This window comes from Hydra vulgaris, chromosome 09 (assembly GCF_038396675.1).
Source record: "Hydra vulgaris chromosome 09, alternate assembly HydraT2T_AEP".
Lineage (NCBI taxonomy): Eukaryota > Metazoa > Cnidaria > Hydrozoa > Anthoathecata > Hydridae > Hydra > Hydra vulgaris.
The window spans coordinates 2,346,380-2,364,128 of record NC_088928.1 but is presented as its reverse complement, the minus strand read 5'-3'; positions in this window follow the sequence as shown (position 1 = coordinate 2,364,128).

The window sequence follows — 17,749 nt, the reverse complement described above, 5'->3', positions numbered from 1 at the left end:
TTTTGAGTTCCTTTTTGTTTTTTCAAATATATTTTTATAATTTTTATATGTCATTTCTTTTTTATAAGTTTTATTTTTTCAAGTGCTTATCATAAAACTTTTGTTTTCTTTTTGAAGATTTTAGTAACCCGTTAGACATCCATGGAGTTAAAACAGTTTTGGTTTTTACAATAATTTTTTTTCAAGAAATGCTCGATCATATTGCTTGCAGAATTGATTTAAAAATAGATCATATGCGTTGTTAACGTCATGTTACTGCTATACCAAATACCAATCACGTTGTCTTTTAAAAGATTTTGAATTTTTTTTTACTTAGTTTTCATTGATCTGTCGCCAAAATATAATGGATTGAGAAGGAATACTGTTAAATAATATATTGTTAGTAACTAAAAATATTGGAAAATGATCCGATAAGTCAGTTTTGATTATGCCTGTGTAAAGACGGTTATTAAGATGGTTATTAGTTATTATATTATTAAGAAGTGTAAAAGAGTTGTTAGTCACTCTCGTTGGTTTATTGGCGGAATTAAATTATTTTGAAGAAGAGTATTTATAAAATGTTAACATTATTATTAAAAGCATGGTTTATTAGGTCTTTGTTATAATCCCCAATTAAGTAGGCATGACTTCGGGTTTTATTTATATTTGTTAAGAATGGTTTAAGATGGGTTTTAAATTTTTTTAAGCTAGTAGATGGAGGTCTATATGTGGCAATTATAATTATTTTTTTTTGTGGTTTTATATATTAACTCAATGCATAATGGCTCACAATCTTTTTCATTTACCCAGAGATCATGACGTAAATTATAACTAATTGAGTTGTGAACAAAAATACATACACCCCCGCCAACACCAAAACCACCTGATTGGTGAACTGATGAGTAATTAATTAGTTCAAATTGGGCATTTGTTTCACCACGCTTACACCAAGTATCCGTTAGACAAATAATTTTAAAATCATTCATCCAACAAAAACCTAAGATTTTAATTCATCCAACAAAAACCTAAGATTTTCAAAATTTTTATTTAAATTTCGAATATTAATGTTTAAAATTGAAAAACTATTTTTATTTTTTGAAGATATTGAGAAGATTCAATAACTGTATAGTATTGGTTTTCAAATGTTTTTTGATTAAAGTTATTAGAGTCATCGTCGTCATATATAAATAAACGCAAAATAGTTAATAAAATAGTTAGCAATAGTTAAAGGAAAAGTAATAAACCCTAACTCTTACTGACACGGATTTGAGATTTCTTTCGTTTTCTTAGATACCCACTCGCGCAGAATCAGCTTATCATATGATATGTATGCAAATTTTCCCAGCTGCCGCTCAATTTTCATATTTTCTCTAAGATCTTTTCTTATTAAGTTCGTTTCGAAGCAAAAATCTTCGTTTATGTAGGTATTTTCATCCTTTAATTTTGTAGAATTTTTTAAAATTTCTACCTTATCTTTGTAGTCTAACAGCTTAATAATAATTGTTCGTGGTGTTTTTGCATCTCGGCGTCCACTACAATGCGCTCGTTCAATTCTCACATTTTCCACCCCTAGAGTCTCCTCAAAAAGTTTATTCACTTTTATTTCACTTTCACCATGTTTCATTTTAATTTTCTTTGATACTATCAATCCTAAAGTTTTTTCTTCGTGATCGATCCTCAATTTCCCTAAGTTTTTTTATAATGTCAATAAACTCATCGTTTTTATGTGCTTCGGTTTTACAAAATCTTTTTTTTTCAATAGACTCAATATTATTTTTGACCTTTTTTTCGATGAGTTCCTCGTGAAAATTTAAACTTTTTTTATATCATATACATCCTTTTCCAATCGATTAATTTTTTTCTATGCTGTCATTAATGTTTGTTTCAGCTTTTTGTTGTTGGTCGCTCGTTATTTTTGCGTTCGCACTGATGAGTTTAAAAATATTCTCTTCTTGTTGTTTTATTAGTAATACTATATCTCTTTTGTACTCCGCAAACATTTCCTTTCGAACATTGTTCGAATCTCGCTAATGGTTACTGCCATATTTAATGATTAATAGCAACCTGTATTTTTACTTGTAAACACAGTATTGCACTAAAAGATTATGTGTTTTTTTAATTTAATTTTATGATGACACCATTGTTGTATTTGTATTAGACATTTTAACTCTATTTTAACTATTAATAAGAGTTAAAACGTATATGTGCGTATATAGTAGTATGTTTACGTGTGTATTTCTGTATATATATGCATATATATATATATGTATATATATATATATATATATATATATATATATATATATATATATATATACATATATATATATATATATATATATATACATATATATATATGTATATATATATATATATATATATATATATATATATATATATATATACATATATATATGCATATATATATATATATATATATATATATATATATATATATATATATATATATATATATATATATATATATATATATATATATATTCATATACTATCATATAAGGGAGAAAACTTACTTAATAAAAGATATGAAATATGATCAAAGTGCTGGGATTCAAAGAAACTTTTACTATCCTTTTTCGACACCGGGGACTAAAACCTTTGACTTGTTTTTGTTTTGTTTTGTTTTTGTAACGTCAGAACTCGCTCCACCGTAATTTTAATTTGTAATTTTTAAACGGTTTTTAAGTGACGAAATACACAATGGCTGATGATTGCCGATAGGCACGAAGCTCAGAGATCCATCAAAAGCTGTTTTTATTCATTTTGTATAAATAAATATTGCTCTATTATTTAATAATATTGAGCACTCTTGGAAGGCGTTCTTTTTCATTAATAACTACCCAAAAAATGATTCAAATTATACTGACTATGGAATCAAATCATCACAATGCCCACCACAAATAAATGAAATGCGTTGTTTCGAAAAAGACCTTATAAACTTAGTTAAATCGATAAAATTTTGCAACGTAAACTGCAAGTTTCAAAATGATATGCAAAAAAACTTAAAATTAATACGTACGCAATTACATCTACCTACAATAAATCAATGCCAGAATTAAAAGATCAAACAAATAAGGAAGGAAAAAACTTTTTAATCCACCATGAGGTGTATAACAATATTGAGATAAACGGATCGTCTGGCAGTTTTTTCACTTTAAAAGACCATAAGGATAATTTTATTAACAACTCTTCAGTTCGCCTTTTGAATCCTTCGAAAAACGAGGTAGGAAGAATTAGTAAAGTCATTTATCTAAAATTATTCACGAGTTAAAAAATAAACTACGGTTGAATCAATGACAAAGCACTCAATTTGTTATAGATTGGTTTTAAAAAAATCAAAAGTAAACACCTTTGAAAATTTCTAATTTTTTATATAAATGATTTTTACCCATCTATTAATGAAAACACTCTTACCAATGCAATCAGTTTCGCCGAACAACATGTCATTTTAAATTATGACGATAAAAAATTAATATATCATGCAAAAAAATCTTTAATTTTTAAAAACGATGAAGCTTGGATAAAGAAAAAAGGCGAATTATTTGATGTCACAGTGGTAGCATTTGATGGAGCTGAAGTTTGCGAACTAGTTTATACTGTTTCAGCTTTCTCAACATTACGATAAAATATAATTTTCGCTTATATCTTGACGACGGACTTGCTATTTTTGAAAACAGAAGCGGCCAGCAAATGGAAATAATCAAAAAGCATTTCACGCGTATTTTTAAAAGTAACAACCTACTGATCTTCATTCAATGTAATATTAAAATTGTAAATTATCTTGATGTACCATTGAACCCGATTGACAGTTCTTATCAACCATATCGTAAACCTAATAACCAACTTATGTATGTTCATTCTGATTCAAGCCACCCAACTAATATAATAAAAGAGATCCCTCGCACTATTAAGTTAAGATTATCGACTATGGCAGTATATGAAACTGTGTTCAATAATTCCATTCTTCCGTATGAAGAGGCTTTACGTAAATCAGGATACAATTAAAAATTCACCTATCAACCACAAATAAACAAAAATTAAAAAAGAAATCGCAAACGTAAAATTATATGGTACAACCCCCCGTTTAGCAAAAATGTTGAAACTAAAATTAGATATTGCTTCTTAGCTTTAATTGATCAACACTTTCCAGTTGGACACAGGCTTCATAAAATTTTTAATCAAAACTATATTAAAGTTAGCTATAGTTGTATGCCTTATGTCAAGTTTTTAATAAATGCACATAACAAGAAAATTTTACAAAACAATAAAAATGAAACATCAAAAATATGCAACTGCATAGACAAAAAATTTGTCCGTTAAATAAACATTGCCTTTCTAGCAATGTCGTATACCAAGCTACTGTAAGTTCTGGAGATTATCAATTCAAAGATAAAGTTTATTTCGGTATAAGTGAAACCACATTTAAATTAAGATATGCCAATCATCTTAAGTTTTTCAATTCACCTAAATATAAATATGACACTGAACTTTCCAAAAAAATATGGAAGCTTAAATCAAAAAATATAAAACCTGTTGTTAAATGAAAATTAATAGCACGATGTAAGGCCTACAAACAAACATCAAAAGTTTGTAATCTTTGTCATCGCGAGAAATTTCATATACTGTCATGTAAGGGAGAAAACTAACTTAATAAAAGATATGAAAAAATATCAAAGTGCCGGCATTCAAAGAAATTTTTACTATCCTTATTCGACACCGGGAACTAAAACCTTTGACGTCTTTTGTTTTTGTAACATCAGAACTCGTTCCACCGTAATTTATATATACATATATACATATATATATATATATATATATATATATATATATATATATATATATATATATATATATATATATATATATATATATATATATATATATATATATATATATATATATATATATATACAAAATAAATAAAAGCAACTTTTGATGGAAACTCTGAGTTTCATGCCTTCATCAACCACTGCGTCATCATCAACCATCGGCAATCATCAACCATTGCGTCACTTAAAAAGCGTTTAAAAATTACAAATTAAAATTACGGTGGAACGAGTTCTGACGTTACAAAAACAAAAGACGTCAAAGGTTTTAGTTCCCGGTGTCGAATAAGGATAGTAAAAATTTCTTTATATATATAATACATATATATATATATATATATATATATATATATATATATATATATATATATATATATATATATATATATATATATATATATATATATATATATATATATAATATATATATATATATAATATATATATATATATATATATATATATATATATATATATATATATATATATATATATATATATATATATATGTTTATAATATATATATAATATATATATATATATATATATATATATATATATATATATATATATATATATAATATATATAATGTATATTTATATATATATATATATATATATATATATATATAATAAATAATATATATATATTTATACATAAATATATATATATATATATATATATATATATATATATATATATATATATATATTATTATTATAATATAATATAACAATTTATATGTATGCATTTTGTGTTTGAGAGTGACTGAATCTATAAATGTAGGTATAATTTATATGGTATTAATTTTAGCACTTCCCTAAACGACTACTACTATGCCCTTATTGTTATTGACAATAATCTATCGATACATTGATATTCGATTCATATGTGATGTTTTTCTTTATATTTGCTTATTTGTTACATTTTTTCATTTCAGATTTATCATATAATGGATTTAGGCGATATAGGAGAACAAAGTATTGTAAATTTGTATGAATTTTTTAAAACATCTACTTATAATTAGTCCAGTCAACGTCTAAACTTCAATGTTGCATCTGTCATTTTTAAGTAGTTTCTAGGCTTTTCAAAATGTGTTTCTTATTCACATGGTTTTACAAGCAAGGTCTGCAAGCAAATTTGAGCTGAAAATTTTTTTTAGCCTTTAAGGAGAATTGATGTTTTTTGTTTAATTTGTTTAAATTTAGTAGTTTTAATTAATAAAAAATTTACTAATTTTGCAACTTAGACGTTGCTGCAAATTGAGGCTACCGCATAAAGGCTTTTATCATAAAAGTATAAATAATGTTTTATATAGAGCCACCTCGGTCATGAATTTCCTTGACAATAAAACCATGTGCTCAAAAAGTTTCCAGGTGTTTAAAAATAATATTTTACATTGAAATGAGGGAAATTTTGTAGAACTTAAATTTATTATTTTTAGTTTTTTTTACGGTATTTATAAAGATGTTTTTTCTTTTTATGATATTTATAAAATAATTAATCATTAATCCAAAGATTAAGCAAGCGACAATTAGATCTATTTTACATATATTTAAAAATATATATTTTGTTTTGAATGTGTCACAATAGCGTAAAATAAAGTATTGACATTTCTAACAAAACATATTTTTCATCTAGGTGACATTGATACATTGTTAAGTAGATAAACTATTTTGATAATTTGCGGCGACATTTAAATAAGCGAAATTAATGATAACACCCTCCACGTTAGTTTCTTTTAAAAAAATATTTTTTATTTTAAAAACGGCTTTCTGTCCTGTATTAGGCCTGCAGCAATTTTTCACTTTTTTTAATTGAACTGATCATTCTAGGGTACGATTTGCAACACCAGCAGAGAGAAACAGCTATAGAACTACATCTACATAAGAGAATGTGATTTCAAACTCTTTACTCAAACAACTAATTTGGGTAGATTAACAAAAACTCTTTGGTGTGCAATGTGATCGCTCGATCCAAAAAAAAAAAAAAAAGAATCCGTAATGACATTAACTTTAGCATTCATCGTCAAGTCTGACGCCTCATTAGACGTCAATTCTTCACATTGGAGTTTGCATGTTCTTGATCTAACCTAAAGGTCAGTTACACAGTGACTTTACATTGGAATGAATTATAAAAAAGTTGTACACGTTTTTCCATGAAATTATGTTGAACTGCAACAATTAACCAACGATCATTAATTAATATTTGCCAGCTTTAAGGTCAATAACTGTTGGAAAGAAATTTAACATAACAAAAAATGTCACTTTAGACTTGTCAAGTGCTCTTTTTAAAGCAAGTTCACTGGATTTCAAATAAAAATATAAAATATATAATTTTAAAACAATTATTTGTAAAAGCGAACCACCAAGTAGTTGGATGAACTCTTCGAAAATGTTAACTGATAGGAAGGAAGTGCTACTTTTACTTTGGGTTACGTGAGTGTTTATATATTTAGTTAGAAAAAAATTGTATTCAGCTTATAACTCTAAAGAAACAAGAAAAATTTACGACACAATTTTATAGCCTGATCCTCTTACGCATAATGCGTAGAAAAAAAGAATATATCTTTAGATTTTTATTAATAGGGCTACATAAATATATATATATATATATATATATATATATATATATATATATATATATATATATATATATATATATATATATATATATATATACATTAATACATCAATAGACTAAAAAGATAAATAATATTAAAATAAGAATATAATTAAACTTTACCTGAAAGAAAGTAATATGGTGACAGAAATCACCCAATCCAATTACTTTAAAAAATAAAAAATAGATTTAAGATATAAAAAAATAGATTCAAGATATAAAACTGAAGTAAAAAAAGTATAATTGTTACTTTTTTATTTTATCAAAGTTCAAGGAATCAAAGTTTGTTTTTTAATTAATTTTGAAAAATCAGATTTCATAATAGCTGGCTTCTCCAAACACCCTAGCCCCGCAGCGGCTGCCTATGCTGGACATGGGTAAAGACGGGCCTGTTCAAGAAGTCTTTTATGAATTTGTAATCATGTAGAAACAGTAGGTGGTATAGGTTGCCTGCATCATTGTTAACCGTAGATTTTGTTTAAATATCGAAGTGCAGACAACTTCCTTTATGCGTTAACATTAAACATGGTGCAGTAAAATATACTGTTAACAACTTCCAAAAATAGTTTTCTGTTCTTTAAATTCAAAACTATCTCAATAATTAATGAAATTTTAGTCACCTTTAACCAGGAGACCATATGTGCAAAATGGTGCAACACCAACATCGCATTTTGCGGAGGTTGAAAACAAAGTTTATTTATTATTTAAAAACAAAAATTATTTTGTTTAATATTTGAAAGATTCAATTGTTTATCATAATATAATAATTTATAATATAATAATGTTAAAAAAATTCAAAAAGGGGAAAAAAGGAACGACGTCTTGCTTGCTCCAATCATTTCTTTTACGTTAACTACTTTGTAACAAAACAAAAAAAAAGTCGACAAAATAAAAGACTATATCTATCTAATTGCTATTACATTATCTAGATACACGGCGTTAATTTTTGTTCAAAAATCTCCCGGTTGCCAGTTTGCGCGTGTTTTCACACTTATAGTCATAGTTAGTGGAAATCACGTCAAAATAACAATAAAGTTTTAATAAATGAACCAAAAGTTTTTGCGAGTGGTTTTTATTGGTAGAGACATTTTTCGCTTAACTTGAGTGTGATTTATAAGAAATTAAAGCATATTCATTTTTTTAATTATTTATCTTGATATTATAATCTCACATTGATAACATAATATTAAATTGATATCTGCATAAAAAGTATTACAAAAATTGGACACTCCAATTATAATTTTACTCCTGAATAAAAATTAATTATTAAAAACTGAAAATCTGTATGTAAAGTAATTTTTAAACTTAAAATTTTTTAAAACACCAAAATTAAACAATCTCCAAAAACAATTTAAAGAAATTATGAAATATAAGTAATCTAATTAGTAAATAAAATAAAGGGAAAATTCTTCTTAGAAAATGCTGCTGAGAATGTTATTTTAAATTGGCTTGTAGTTAAAGGTTCTTTTAATTTCGTTGCAGGAAGGTAAGTTGTCAAGTACAGCCTGTCACTACCTCAAAAACAAAAAAAAAACAAAAAATATTACCACTGTCCTATCAATTTATCATGCATGTTCTATTTTCATTCAATTTGTAAATTCTATTTCATAAAGCCCCACACACTGTAATTTGCATAGCTTGTTGAACAGTCTAGCTTTAGATATGTTGTGGATTAAATAACCTTAACTTAAACTTAAACCAATAGATTTAATCTTAAACCAATATAATAACTTAACCTTAAACCAATAGAATACTATATATCTACAACTTAATTTATTCAAAAAAAAAAAAAGCATAACATTAAGAAAGGTGCTATCTTATTGATATTTTTATTACAGGTAATATTTATAAAAACTAATAGAAATAAATTATTTTTATATTTTGAAAGTTTAAAAAAATAAATTAATTAATTTTAATAAAAAATTTCTGAAAGATATCATTAATATGTGAAACGATTTTCAAAAATAAAATGAAACCAAAAAATTTGTTGCTTGTACATTCTTTTTGATATTTGCCAGCACAAATTTTCTAATAAAAAGCCATAAAACTGAGCAGCTTTGCAAGTCATTACATCTGTGATAACTATTTTCAAATTCACAATACTTACTTGGATCATGACTTTACTTAGATAACGTTAACATAAACATCAAGGTTTTTAATAATCTGGTACCTTGTATCAGATCAATATAACCTCAAACAAAGTATATCTGATTCCTTTTATCAGATGTTTATCAACTTTGAAAAAAAAACAAGTTGTTTATGTTTTTGAACATGCAACATATAAATGGATATTAATGAATATAAATGAGAGAACACAGTTTTTTAAAACATACAACAACATCTGTATAAAAAATTATTAATATAAAGTATTTAAATATGTAAAAATTAAAAATTTGTGAACACTTCAGTTCATTACTTATATAATGTAACATTATATTTAAATAGTTGTTTGAATAAACTAATTACAGTTCCTAAAATACTTTTTTTGTAGCTGTTTACACTTTTCATTCACAGTAGTACCAGTCTTTACATTTCTGGAAGTCTTTCAATAATAAAACTGTTGTAATCAATAATAAACTTCAATAATAAAATTTTTTATCAATTTAATAACAACTTAATAATAAGTTAACGAAAATAACTTTGAAATTTGTGGATACGAAATAAAATATATAAAAAAAAAAACATATAAAAAAAAAAGCAATACAAAAATATAAAAGTAAAAATTTATGAAGATCTAATAATATAAATTATAATAAAAAGATTAAACTTCGAACTTCAAAAATTTTCAAGCATATTTTTTTTCCAGAAAGCCTGCTTACCTCAGCCAAATAAAATAAAAAGTAATATTTAGTAGGTTTAAATATCCTAATAACGCAATAATGTAAAATAAACTCAAACTTACTTTATAAAACGATATGATTGTATTTCTTGGATAAACACAGACAACACTGATGTGTAGCTAGTTACATGTTGTAAGTTAAAATATTTTCAAACATTTTATCAAACTGTTTTATTTATATATTTATACCTACTAATAAATATTAGTTTTACAAAACATATTTTATCAACTATAAAATTAACAAAAAAACTTTTTAAATGTCAAGTGTCAAAAAAATAAAAAATTTTATTACATTTACATTTTAACATACAAAATAAAGTCTTAAAAAATAGTTTTTTCTTTTTTTTTTAATCAAATAATAAAAAAAAACTTTTTAAAAATGGCTGCTCAATACTCAAAAACTCAAATAGTCAAAAAAGTCACGTAGAAACATCAGAGATAAACTCATACTTATCTTTTACTTCATTTATGAAAAAACTCCACAAATGATTCTTATTGTGTTAGGTCCATATTTAGTTAGAGATTTTAAAGTTAATTTATTATTTTAGGTTTTAAGACTTTGAAAATAAAAAATGTCAATTTTTACAAGAAATAAGATATCTCAAGAATAATTTATTAACTTTCAAAATCTCTAGCTAAAAAGAAATATATTAATGCAAGTATCAATATCAAATATAAAACTGTGTGTATAGAAGAGGTGGTTTATCGAGCATTTTTTTGTTGACTTTTATTATGATTTAGATAATACAAAGAATGTGTAAAAATATATATATTCTTTCATGAACAAAAAATATAACTTATATTTCAACATTAACACATTAAAACATTCAATTTTTCACCAATTAAGTCATGAACCTTGGTTACTTAACGGCATATTTTAATGTAGACTGAATCAAACGTAAAAATATTCTAGTCTAAACGACATTTAGTTTTAATAGTCGCGCGAATAATTCGCGCTGAAAGATTTTTGGCCAAAAATTAACGCTGTGATAGTGTAAAAGCAGTTTTGACTTTTTTCCATAGCTGGCCCTCTGTGTATTCGTCAGGCGCAATTTCATATTATTGTACAACATTAGGGATAGAAAAAAAGTTTTATAAATTGGAGGAACCAAAAGCTACAGTTTTTTATCTTTTTTTTTTTAATTTTTTTAAAATCAAAAAATAAAGATGATGAAAAAATCTACCAAAATTATAAAAAGTTTTTTCAGCATAATATAAAAGAAGCAAAAATAAGATATTTTTTTAATCAGCTTGATAAGCATAAATTCGATATAAAAAGGACTTGGGCTGTTATAAACCAACTAACAGGAAGAGAAAAAAAGAAGCATACTTGCTTACCACAAAAATTTATTTCCGATAAAAAAATTATAACAAGAAACTAATATATGTCAAGAATTTAACAAATATTTTGTTAATGTAGGCCCCTCTCTTGTTTCTAACATTGCGCAACCAAATAAAACATTTAATAATTTTTTGGGAGAAAAACCCAACACCAGTATAAGTAATGAAAAGATAACTAAACTTGAATTTAATAAAGCAATTATTGAACTTAAACGCAACAAGTCGTGTGGAGATGATGGTATTTCCAGTAATGTAGCTATTTATGTTATAGACAGCATTTGTAAATCATTTTTTTATTTAATATCATCTTCATTTGAAAGTAGTATTTTCCCTGACAAAATTAAATTAGCCAAAATTAATCCCATTCTCAAAAAAGGTGATTGCAATAATATTTCTAACTACCGACCTATTTCTCTACTCCCAGTTTTTTCAAAAGTATATGAGAGAGTAATTTATAATAGAGTTAATAAGTACTTTACATTAAACAATTTATTATACAAAAATCAGTTTATAATTCAAAGCAATTTCTCTACTGAACATGCTATTATTAAACTTGCTGACAAAATATATAAATCGTTTGATTGTGATGAACTGGTATTAGGAGTATTTATTAACCTTTCCAAGGCCTTTAATACAGTTGATCACAGTATTTTAATTTCCAAGCTAAAATATTACGGCATAATAAGCTCAACATTTAAGTGGATTCAAAGCTACTTGTCTAACAGAAAGCAATTTGTACTACTAGAAAAGTCAGGAGCCCTTGATATTACGTGTGGAGTATTTCAGGGTTCAATCCTAGGTTCATTATTGTTTTTAATATATATTAACGATATGCATAAAGCTTCCCAAAAAAATCTACAATTATGTATGCTGACAATACAAATTTATTTTTTAACCATCCTGATGCAAAGACTTTGTTTGAAACTATGAATATTGAACTCAAAAATTTCAACCTCTGGTTTATAGCAAATAAATTATCCCTAAATTGTAAAAAAACTAGCTTTACTCTATTATATAAAAAAAAATCAATAAACAGTGTAAGTGGCCGCCTTCTCTCCCGTGTCCGCTCCATTGACCATATCAGTAATTCCATGTTCAAGTTTAAGGTTGGTTATAAGTCAGATCTGGGTCGGGTATCAGTGGACCTCAATCCAGACCCGACTTATATTAACGGGTCTGGATTTGGGTTGGGTTTCAACAGACCCGAGACGGACCCAGGCCAAATTTAATAAACGGGTCTGGGTTGCGCATTTTTTGTTTAAAGGTGCTCTAAGAAATCCTAATAGTCTTGTCACAAAACAGCATTAAAGTGTTGGTATTGGTCTATTAAATGCAAGTATCATCATAGCCGCCAAAAACTGTATGGTAAATAAAGTAGTTTTTCTAAGTCATCATTTTGAGTGGAGCGTTGCTGGAACGTTTTTTTTTACAAGAAATTAGAGCAGCTTTGTTTTCGTTTTCATTATTGGAGATTGCATTACGATTTTTTTTCTTTTAATTGTAAAATTAAAATTAGTAAATAAATTAAAATAAATTTAAATCAAAGGATATAAACTAAAATACGACAAAGTTCAGATTTTAACCAATCTTGTGAACATACAATGGCTTTCAATGTGCTTGGAATCATAGAACAAAGGTAATTATTAAGAACTCTACCAGCTGTCCTAAAGACTGACTCAGAAGCAACAGTAGACAAAGGAATTGACAAAATATCTCTTGCTAAACATTATAAAACTGGAAATCTGACTCCAACGTTTCTTCACCATTCCAGTATGTCAAATCCTTCTTAATCAGAAACCAATGGCTCATCTAAGTACAACTGTAGTTCATTTTTTAGTTCCAAAGAAGAAGGTTTTAACGCTTGATGTTTTTTGAATCTCTCAATCCTTTTTGAATATAAAAAAGAAGCAGAAGAAGTAGACTGATTTGAAATACTTTCCTTTAGCCCTGGAGTGTTTACCGTGTTGAAATATATGGCATCGTACTCATTATTCAACTTTTTTAATAGTCCATTAATATTTTCTAACTTCTGTTTACTTGCTGCACCATAAATTTCCCTAAAGTAGTATTCAACGCTGATCATTTTATAACGCAAGTTCAACACAGATGGAATGACTAATATATCGGAACTAATTTTCAATATTTTGAAAATTTTGCCAAAATTTTCCCCCCATTTCACAGATAGACTGAATATAATTGCTGCACATATCAGTTATTTGTAAATGAAATTTACAAATATGATTAAAATAGTAGTTTGCTGTTGAATTTATTGTTGTAGAAAAAGGTTTGTTACAACGTAAAAAAATTTTAAATAGTCACAACAACCTTTAACATTTGTCCACTCCTAATCATTTAGCGAATGTGTGTTAAATCAATTTCTTTTACACAAATAAAGGTATCTTTGAATTTCAAAGCAGTATCCAACATTATACAAGTAAAGTTCCAAACAACATTATTACTAGGAACTTGTACTTGGGGTGTTGCTTCTTTAAACTGTTGCTATTTTAAAGTTGACAATTTGACATATTTCACGCTTTCTCTAACTTTTACTATTATATATTTAATGCTTTCAACTGCTTTTTGAACAACCAAATTCACAATATCCACAGATCACTTGTGAAACTATTTTGACATTGTAGCTTTTCCATTACACCATATAACTTTTCCTTTTCATCCCCGAAGGTTTTCAAACAATCGTTTATAATTCTATGTTGACTAATCATTTTAAAAAGAGGTTGTAGATTTTTACAATACTCTTCAAAACCACAATGCTCAACAATTGAAAAAGGATATTCGTGAAGTATTATCATTTGCATATTCTACCTCTTACATATCTGTAATAACCATAAAAAAATATGTATCCAAAGAAAAAGATTGGTTTTAAACCTTTTATAACCTACGTACTTCTTTAGCCTTTTTTCTTTGACGTAATGAAATTTTTGAAACTAAAAATAAAGCTTTTATAAGAAGATTTTTTTTTTTTAATTTTTTTTATTTTATTTTAGGTGTCCCAAGAAGTCCTAACGGTCTTGTCACAGAGCACCGCGGAAGTGCATTTAACCAGGAAGTTCACGCCTCCTTCCTTACCGTGACGCGAAAATATGCCCAAAGCTCGTTTCGAACCTGGATCTCCTGCATATAAAGCAAGCGTTCTAACCACGGCCGCACATTTTTTGATCAGACGACATTTTTTAAACAATCGAGTTTATAAAACTTTTGAAAGTCATCGTTAGATATAATGAGTGCCTTTTGTAACGAGAACATTGTAAGTTTTTTATTTAATGGATTGCTTTTTGTTCATTTCACAAAGAGACATCTTTCAAAAACTCACATCTAATTTAGATTATTAAATTATTATTAGATTATTAAATCCATTAAATAAAAAACTTACAATGTTCGAATTCCCGTTACAAAAGACATTCCACAAAATCTTGCTTGTTTTATTTGCTAAAGACAATTCCCAAACAAAATTTTAATTTAATTTAAAAGTCTTTTTCTTATAAAAATCTTCTTTAAAAGAGTGCATAAAATCGGGTTTTATAATCTGGTTTATTTCAGAAATCATTGTCTGTGTTTATCGGCATACACTTGATGTTAAATAAAATGAAAAAAGGAAAATTAATGAAAACATATTAATTAAGAAAATGTTAGTCGGGTCTGGACATTATAAGATCCATATCTGACTCAATTAGTTAACGGGTCTGACGGGTCTGGGTCTGGCGGGTTTTTGGCCCAAAAAATGAGGCCCAGACCCGGACTTAACTGGTCGGGTCTGAGTCTAGACCTAACCCATTAACAGCCCTACTCAAGTTGAACTATAAATATCTTTTATGACATGAACTTCAGTAAACTATGGAGGAGCAGACATTGGGTAATTGTACACAAAAGAGCACACCTCATCAGGGCTTTTTCTGGCTGTGCCTTCATGGTACACATAAACATGACCTTTATTGCATTTCACATCGTGAATAGAGAAGAGGTCAGTAGCTGTCTCAGGTAAAAGGTTTCCTGGACTGGTATCATCGGTAAAGGGATATTCTGCATGTAGTCAAATGCGATTGCTAAGACATGCCGTTCATTTTGTTTTGTTTCCGGGTTGCTTTTATTTTGTAGTTTGTTGTGAAACTTTTTCGATCGACGTTTGTGCAGCATTAGTTCAGCAGCAGAAATTCTCTTTGCTGCATCACTGAGATGAGGGCTTCGTAATTTTTAATTAAGCTCGTCACAGGTGCAATAAGAGTCTATCTGGGAACGGCCAAATCTTAACCTAAAGTTGTCCTTAAAGTAGCCTACAAAAATTTGTAGCTACATTTTGCTTCAGGATTTTTTTCTTTAAACATTGAGTACAAAATTTTGACATTTAGTCTAGCATCTAGAAATTGATAGTTTCATCAGCATATTTGCTCTGTTTCACCGGACAACTTTCGATATGTTCTCTTATCAGAAGTCTTACATTGCCCCTGATTGCATTTGTTCCTAATTTTTTCACTCGAAGGTCCTTTGGTGATTTTTCTAATACCAACAGGGAGCGCAATTGTCGAATTCTATTAATTTTAATACCATAACGGCTTTTAAAGGGAACTACACATACTTTTTCTTTAGCAACTCCCACCAAAACCTCTTAAATAGATGAAAATTCATGGGCTACTCTTCCTTCGGCACCTTCCTTTCTGGGTCGGTGAGTTTTCACCTTCATGCTTGTAATCAACGATTGTAGAAACACATCTTGCTCGTTCTTTGTCTCTAACGATCTCATGCGTGCAAAGATCTCGTCGTTCTGGTTTTTTAGACGCTCCGTACATTTCTTCGAGCATCTGAAAGCAAAATATCTCATTAGATTATGCTGATATAAATGTTCGAGGTAGGCCTAAATGCCATAGTCAAATTCTAAAAAAATGATGTTTGAGTAATTCGGCTATAACATTTGGCTACTGTTTAAGGTCAATTCGCTAGCCTAAATGGAACGATATGAAACGTGTTGAATTAGTTTTGTCTAAGATGTTTTTATGAAAACATGTTGCATGATATGCTATAATAGGCGTAAAAAAATTGTTAAAAGGCAAATTGGGTATCGAAATTGCAATACAAATCTCACCTGCAATTAGTTCCAACAGTAGTAGCAGGTACAGTTCTTCCTTTGTGGTCAATGTACTCTTTACCTTTTACTCTAGCTTCTTTAACAACATTCCTTTTCCACATAGCCTCATTTTTAACCTTTCTTCCACTGCTAGTACTAGGTTCTTCATCCATTATAAGTCTTTTTTATTAAAACAACGAGATGAATAATAAAATAAGCCCAAATAACCTCAAACTCGTAACCAAAACAAAACAAAAATTGGATTAAAAACATCTGACAACTACCAGCAGAACACAGCTGGTTTTCTCAGTGCTGCCAAAAAAAACCTTCTAAGTCACTGACCTAGAACCTTTTAGTTTACAGACAATATTTCAGCTCTCTATTCAACGTGTACAGAGAGGTGTGACTTGTTTTACTATGCAATGGTGGAACTATCTTCAAAGAACAAATTTTCATCAAAAAGTCAAATATTAAAAAAAAAATGACTTAGAACGTTTTTGTATAGATTGATTCAAGTATTTGTTAGAGCAATTTGTTCCATTATTAAAACAAACAAAATTTTAACGACCCGTAAAAATTAGAAAAGACTTTTAAAATAGATTATTATTAAAATAATCGTGCATTTAAAATAACCTTTAAAACCGCTGACTATTGTCTTTCTACTTATTAAGTCAAAATATGTTTTAGTTAAAATAACAAAACTAATTTTACTATTGCATGTAAACTAAAACGTCAACCTATACCATTCGCTTTACACCTTCATATTATATCATTAGCTATAGGCCCTTAAACTACAATAATAAAACTAAAAAATCAAAAGAAAATAAAGTAACTTTTTTTTATCTAAAACTTGCTTATGTTATTTAATTTGATTTTTTAAATTTGCTTATGTAATTTAAAAACTGTACCTTAGCGACAATATTATATCATTGTGAGAATATTGGATTCATCCTTCAAGTATCTCCGAAAATATCAACAATACTGGCTGTTTTGCCAATATTTTATTATATTGTTTAATATGATATTAGACAATATAATAAAAT